The sequence below is a fragment of the Tursiops truncatus genome, chromosome 3, assembly GCF_011762595.2.
Source record: "Tursiops truncatus isolate mTurTru1 chromosome 3, mTurTru1.mat.Y, whole genome shotgun sequence".
Taxonomy (NCBI): Eukaryota; Metazoa; Chordata; class Mammalia; order Artiodactyla; family Delphinidae; genus Tursiops; species Tursiops truncatus.
The window spans coordinates 35,587,508-35,595,037 of NC_047036.1; the positions used below are offsets into that span (position 1 = coordinate 35,587,508).

At 44.1% G+C, this 7,530-nt stretch overlaps 1 pseudogene; it reads left to right on the plus strand.

The window, feature by feature from the left end:
• Positions 1 to 471: 471 nt before the first annotated feature.
• LOC141278272 (alpha/beta hydrolase domain-containing protein 17C-like) lies at positions 472 to 7,058 on the plus strand (annotated as a pseudogene).
• The last annotated feature ends 472 nt before the right edge of the window (positions 7,059 to 7,530 follow it).

Consider the following 7,530-nt stretch of genomic DNA (forward strand, 5'->3'; position numbering starts at 1 on the left):
TGAGGTGAATGAAGTGGGGTGAAATGAAATAAAATAGAAACCAGGTTTGAAACCCCCCCCCAGCAAACAAAACCGAATAAGCCATGTAAACAAAACTAAATCGAGTTTATTTCAAAACATAAGGGTAATTTAACTCAAGCTATTTCTTGTAAATACCTTTGAAAATCATTTAAAAACAAAAAACCCTTGTCTTCCTGTAACGGAATAAGATAATCACTTTAACCAATCCCCTGACCTCTGGAAACCTCCATTGTATTTAATAGCCAATCATTGTAAAGGTCAAACAACTTCCTCTTGTTTATTTTATAAGCCTCCCGGAGATGTCAAGCCTTAGAGCTTCATACGAGTTTTCAGTTTGAAATCTTCATTTTTGCGAACAGTTTGTTTCTTCCTCAATATCCAGTAAAACTCTGAGTGTTCTTTTAATTATTGTCGCTAAAAGTAGGATGGAAAGACGACCCATTAAGAATCCGGAGGCTGGTGAGTAACTGATGCTGGAACCCATTGTGCTCACTGATTTGTGACTGATCTGGGAACCCAGCTCTACTCCCTTTGTGTTGTGCTCTCCAATTCTGTTGAGGGACCTTTGTGGAAGCTTCTTGGTAAGTCACCCTGCTCTGTTCAAAAGGGGGAAAACTCGTGATTCCATGTTTTTTGAACCGCTGTTGAAAAACGGGCAGAGTTAAGTTGCCTTAGGGAATCTAAAGGCAAAGATGGGTTCTACTTGGTCCAAAATGGGAAATACAATCTTGTGCCTTTTGGGAAAATGGGTGAACTATCGGATGATTAAATTTAAACATAAAACTCTGTCTCCCTTCCTGCACCCCTTTCGTCGTCCTTCTTCCCTCCCTAATGTGCAGCTGTATCACACATCAACCAGACCTCCTCAAAGACAGTAATGCCTGCTCCACAGCAAAGTTTTTTTTTTCTTTTCCTGACGCTAGCAATGCAACTTCTTAAAGATTATCATTCTTTCACAACTCTATAGGGGGTCATAGTGACATACTGCTTGCTTTGTATGTGTTTACCTGGACAATGTATTTTTGGTGAACTTTATGTAAAATGTCAGCATGTCATTTGGTTGTAGGATTCTTTGTCTCAAAAATGTATATGACTGTGCCTTCTACTAACAGGAGGAACAGTTCTCAGAGCTTCTCAGCGTCTGTCTCCTGCGTTATAATCCCCAGTTTGACTTGCATAAAATTCTCTTTTGCTTCTTATCTTCATTGTTAATTGAATTTCTGTAAACATTTGCTTGGCATAGTTGGCAGGATATCAGAGACACCACCAGTAGAAACCTGGAGTCTACCCCGAACTGGTGCTTGGTACCAGCCCCGGCCCTTTGAGCCCCACAGGCTTCTAGGTATTCCTCAGGTGCTTTGGTGAGTTCTCCTGATGTCTGGACATCACTGCTTTAAATGACATCCTAAATTTTACTCAAGCTATTTTTCTTGGGACTTGGAGTCCCAGGGATGTACTGACATTTCCTAGGCAAGGGCCTAGGGGGAATTTTAGAGTGAACTGGCTTGGCTGGCTTTTTAAGTTTTTGGCTTAAGTTGGAAATATTGTGTATATGTGGTGTATATGTGTATATGTTGTATATATGTTTGCTAGTGAAATGAGAGACTTAGCCTGCAGCTCAAAAGAAAAGGGGCCCTTGCTCCTGCGGCCACAAGGCATTCTCAGGCAACTGGGAACCCAGCAGATGTCTGAGGGTCAGTCCTCATGACTAGCAGTGGTCCCACAGGGGATCCCACTACAACCATTAAGTAACTTCTGCTCATGGGGATGCACAATAATTATGGCTGATCACCCAGTGCTCCAAGCACTCACGGCAGTTTTAGACTGTCAGAGGGAGAAACCGAGACACACAGAAGAGTGGAAGCGACCCCAGGTAACTCCTTGGGGAGCTAGGCTCAGAAGCAGCACACATGGCATTCATCACACTGCCCTGAGAAATTTGTTCAGATCATATCTAAATTAGACTACCAAATTAGTAATGGGAAAACATGCTTCAAAGGCTCTACAGCTCCCTGATGGACAGCCAGGCACTGGAACTCCAGCTGGCTTCATGTACAATTGGAACGAAGCCAACACTTGTAAGCATTATCTTAACTCTTAAATGGCCAGGATAGAGCTCTTCTGACATTCCAAAACTGTTTTTTCCATAAGCAGAGAAAGCCAGCTTGATAAAACATGTTTCCAAAATTCTGACTCAGAGAATAGAAGTATTTCTAGGGGAAACCTTGGATTTATAATACTTATCATGCCCTTGAAATTTAAACACAGTGCTCATCGCCTGAGACTACAGCTCTGGCTAAATTAGAACTTAAAACTGAGAGAATAAAAGGGAAAAGAAACCTTTTTAAACTCAAGCAGCAAAACTATGAGATCTCTGTGTCTTTCTGGATATTCATATGTCTGTGTGTATGTTATATATATAATATGTGTCTACCTTCGGATGGTGTTATCGAAATTAATTAAAGAGCTGACTTAAAAATAAGCACTTACAAATCAAATATTTCTAAATATAACATAAACTAGCCCAAAATTTTTAAAGAATCACATGATCTAGGATTTTTAATGAATAAAAATAAGATTAAGTTGATGGTTTAATTGCTATAGACATGTACTTAGAGTCATCAACATTAAGTATAGTACTTTTAATGTACTATACAATATACTATACTAAACCTAGGTTTACTGAAAATCAGTAAGCTCATGTTATCTCTGTTATAAAATTGGTCAACAATAAAATTAACTTGGTATGATATTTTCATGAGTAATGAAATAGAGATAAATAAGATAAAAGTTTTTGGGTGAGCTCTTTAGAAATAATTATGTTTTATATCTGCCTAAAAACAGTTTCTCCAGGTATTTGGTAACTTGAAGCTTTAGAGTTCTGCTAAATTAAGTTAAATGATGGAAATTCATTGAATGTCTAGATCTTTTTTTTTCTGGCCTCGCTTCCCTGCTTGTGGGATCTTGGTTTCCCCACCAGGGATCCAACCTGGGTCCATGGCAGTGAAAGCCGGAGTCTTAACCACTGGACCGCCAGGGAATTCCCTCTAGATCATTTTTTAATAAGATAAAATACTGAACATTAATTGCTAAAGGAATTTATGTTTACCTACTTTTGACCTCTTATTACCGAGACACAGAATACGTTCCAGACTATTAATAAATATCTTTTCTGCTTTATTGTAAGATTGTGTTATGAAGTGGTGTGTTTGTAGAAATTAATTTAAATCTAAAAACAGGAACCCTGGATAACCCGAAAGTGGAGGCGGCGGGCGTGAGGGGGGTTGGGGGCGGCGCGCTGGAGCCGGCGTGTCAGCAGCAGCCGTGGCCCGCGGCTTTCTGTGCTGCGCGCGGGCCCCGGCCGCCTGCGCCTCGTCCGGCCACCCGGGCCGCAGCTGACCCGCCGCAGCTCGAAGCGCCACGCCGGCCAGGCCAGCCCCGCCTCGCCCTTCCTGCGCCTCTCCTTCCGCTCCTCCTCCTCCTCCTGCCAAAGGGCCGACGGACTGCAGCCGCCTTGCTTGGCCGCTCGAGGCCGCCCCGATGCCCGAACCAGGCGTCAGGATGAACGGCTTCTCGCCGGGAGAGCTGTGCTGGCTCTTCTGCTGCCCGCCCTGCCCGAGCCGCATCGCCGCCAAGCTGGCCTTCCTGCGGCCCGAGCCCACCTACACGGTGCTGGCGCCCGAGCAGCGCGGCCCCCAGCCGGCGCAGCAGCCTAGCCCGCGCAGCAGCGGCCCGAGGAGGGCACGGGGCCCGGCGCTTGCAGCCTGCACCTGAGCTAGCGCGCCGACTGGCAGTACTCGCGGCGCAAGCTGGACGCCGTCGAGGTCTTCTCACGCACGGCCCGGGATAACCGGTTCGGCTGCATGTTCGTGCGCTGCGCGCCCTCCAGCGGCTACACGCAGCTCTTCTCCCACGGCAGTGCCGTGGACCTGGGCCAGACGTGTAGCTCCTTGTGATACATCGGCCTCCGCTCGCGCATCAACTGCAACATCTTCTCCTACGACTACTCCGGCTACGGCGCGTCAGCTCGGGCAAGCCCTCTGAAAAGAACCTCTACGTTGCTATCGACGCCACGTGGCAGGCGCTGCGCACCTGGTATGGCGTAAGTGCTGAGAACATCATCCTGTATGGTCAGAGCTTTGGGACCGTCCCCACTGTACACCTGGCCTCCGGGTATGAGTGTGCAGCCGTAATTCTCCGTTCGCCTCTGATGCCTGGATTGCGTGTGGCTTTTCCCAATACCAGGAAAACATAGTGCTTTGATGCTTTCCCCAGCATTGACAAGATATCTAAAGTCACCTCTCCCGTGTTGGTCATTCACGGTACAAAGGACGAGGTCATCGATTTCTCCCATGGCCTGGCCATGTATGAACGCTGTTCCCGGGCCGTGGAGCCCCTCTGGGTCAAAGACATAATGACATAGAGCTTTATGCACAATACCTGGAAAGACTAAAACAGTTCATATCTCACGAACTTCCTAATTCCTCAGAATGACTTGATTTTATCTCATCTACAAGAGTCCTCTGTTTTGCACATCCTTTAACTGGATAGCTGTCATGGCGTGGTAATCACGAGGAAGTGCCCAGCTTTCCAGGCATCCTAATCAGTCAAAGAGCTGAGGACATCTTGGTCTTTTGTATCTAGAGGTTCTGCCAACTCACACATGTTAAACTGATTGTGATTTCCAGCTTCATTGCTTTGCAGAATGGGAATGAGAGCTGAGTGGGGGGACCGTTTTCTCATGCTGTAAAAAGGATGCTCACATCCCTTTCTCTACCTAACCCATCACAGTAGGATTCATTTCTGCAGGACTCAACCTCTCTCCATCCTCATTCTCAGTATTTGACCTGCAGCTCTCTTTCAGCCCCTGCATTCAGGGGCCCAATCCACTTGTGAAACTGTGATAGTGTAACTGGAAACCATTGTGATGAAAATTCCTTCGTTAATTTTTGTTAACATGCCGATCTTTCCCCCAATCAATTAAAGGGTAATTTACTGGAACTGTTGTGAACAGCTTCATCAACTGGAACATATAAACATAATATTTATAATTATTATAAATTATATTCTTAAGAATATTCTGGAATATTCTTTTTTTTGGAATATTCTTAAACAAAAGGAAACTGGTTGGGTTTTTTTTAATATATTTATTTATTTATTCTTGGCTGCATTGGGTCTTTGTTGCTGCACACAGGCTTTCTCTAGTTGTGGCGAGCGGGGGTACTCTTCTTCTTTTTTTTGCGGTACACGGGCCTCTCACTGTTGTGGCCTCTCCCATTGCGGAGCACAGGCTCCGGACGCCCAGGCTCAGAGGCCATGGCTCACGGGCCCGCTCCGCGGCATGTGGGATCCTCCCGGACCGGGGCACGAACCTATGTCTCCTGCAGCGGCAGGTGGACTCCCAACCACTGTGCCACCAGGGAAGCCCCTCGGGGGTACTCTTTGTTGCGGTGCGTGGGCTTCTCATTGTGGTGGCTTCTCTTGTTGTGGAGCACAGGCTCTAGCCGTGCAGGCTTCAGTAGTTGCGGCACACAGGCTCAGTAGTTGTGGCTTGTGGGCTGTAAAGCGCAAGCTCAGTAGTTGGAGCACACGGGCTTAGTTAGAACGCAAGCTCAATAGTGGCACACAGGCTTAGTTGCTCCGCAGCATGTGGGATCTTCCCAGACCAGGGCTCGAACCCGTGTCCCCTGCATTGGCAGGAAGATTCTTAACCACTGTGCTTCCAGGGAAGCCCTGGGTTTTTTTTTTAAGAGTAAACTTACTACTAGTCCACAGAGTTTTAATATTTCGTTCATCTGGTTGGTCTAACAAAGAACCTAGCCGACTGTCCTTCTGTAAAGTCCTCCTTGTAGGCTTTTTTAAAGTACTGTACATATTTGCAATTACATTGTGCATAGATTCTTAATGGGTAGCTTTCTTTTGTCAGTCTACAACAACAAACTGCAAATTCCTTGTTTGTAATGTAAATGATTGCCTACATTTTGTTAATATGTTTTCATTTTTTAATTTTTATTTTGTTATTTTTTGGCTGCATTGGGTCTTCGTTGCTGCGTGTGGGCTTTCTCTAGTTGCAGACAGCGGGGGCTATTCTTTGTTGCGGTGCATGGGCTTCTCATAGTGATGGCTTCTCTTGTTGCAGAGCATGGGCTCTAAGTGCACAGGCTTCAGTAGTTGTGGCATGTAGGCTCAGTAGTTGTGGCTCACAGGCTCTAGAGCACAGGCGCAGTAGTTGTGGCACACGGGCTTAGCTGCTTCATGGCATGTGGGGTCTTTCTGGACCAGGGCTCGAACCTGCATCTGCTGCACTGGCAGGCAGATTCTTAACCACTGCGCCACCAGGGAAGTCCCTGTTAGTATGTTTTTATTCCTATGTTTTCTATTAAAAATTTAATAACACTTCCAAGACAAAAAATTACAAGTTTATGCTTTGAAAAATTTATGTAATTAAAATTTCACTAAACTAATCTTTCTAGTATAGGAGTTATTTGGGTTTTCACACTGGAGTTGCTCCAGTAAGCATCAGAAGTGTAAGATGCTTAAAATTGCTACACTACTTGATTGGTTGGAGGTTTGGGTTTGAGGGTTCTTTGGTTTTATTTAAAAAATTTGTCTCCAAATTTAAAAGCATTAAATGTACTGTAAGCCTCCGATCGTTGTACAGGTGAATTGCGGTTGGTTGCCAGTTTGTGTACTGTTGCTTGGATGCAGCACAGCCGTTGGTGATGGAATGAAGGATGCATGGATCAGAAAAAAAAAATTTAATAAAAGAAATTTTAAAAAAGGAACCCTGTAAAAAGTTTTATACATGGTCAGGAAAGACTAAGAATAGACTGAATTTAATCAAGTGAATGAATTTTGATAGTAAAGTTGTACAAAACTAGAAATTGTTTTCTTACTCTGTTAAGAGAAAAAAGTTTTCTTGAAATATCAATCTCTTTTGATAAATAGCTTGTAAAGTGTCTTTACTAACTCTTAAGCAATCTCTTGTAACTTTCTGTATTTGCCTTTGAAATTTTTTATTGTCCCTTTGGTTAAATGACTATTGTTTCACAGCGACTATGATCCTACTTAGCCAAACGTTTGAAACCTTTTGGTTTTTTTGTTTGTTTGTTTTTTACCTTTTGGTTTTTTAAGGAACCTCCGTACTGTTCTCCATAGTGGCTGTACCAATTCACATTCCCACCAGCAGTGCAAGAGTGTTCCCTTTTCTCCACACCCTCTCCAGCATTTATTGTTTCTAGATTTTTTGATGATGGCCATTCTGACTGGTGTGAGATGGTATCTCATTGTAGTTTTGATTTGCATTTCTCTAATGATTAATGATGTTGCGCATTCTTTCATGTGTTTGTTGGCAGTCTGTATATCTTCTTTGGAGAAATGTCTATTTAGGTCTTCTGCCCATTTTTGGATTCGGTTGTTTGTATTTTTGATACTGAGCCCCATGAGCTGCTTGTATATTTTGGAGATTAATCCTTTGTCAGTTGCTTCATTTGCAAATATTTTCTCCCA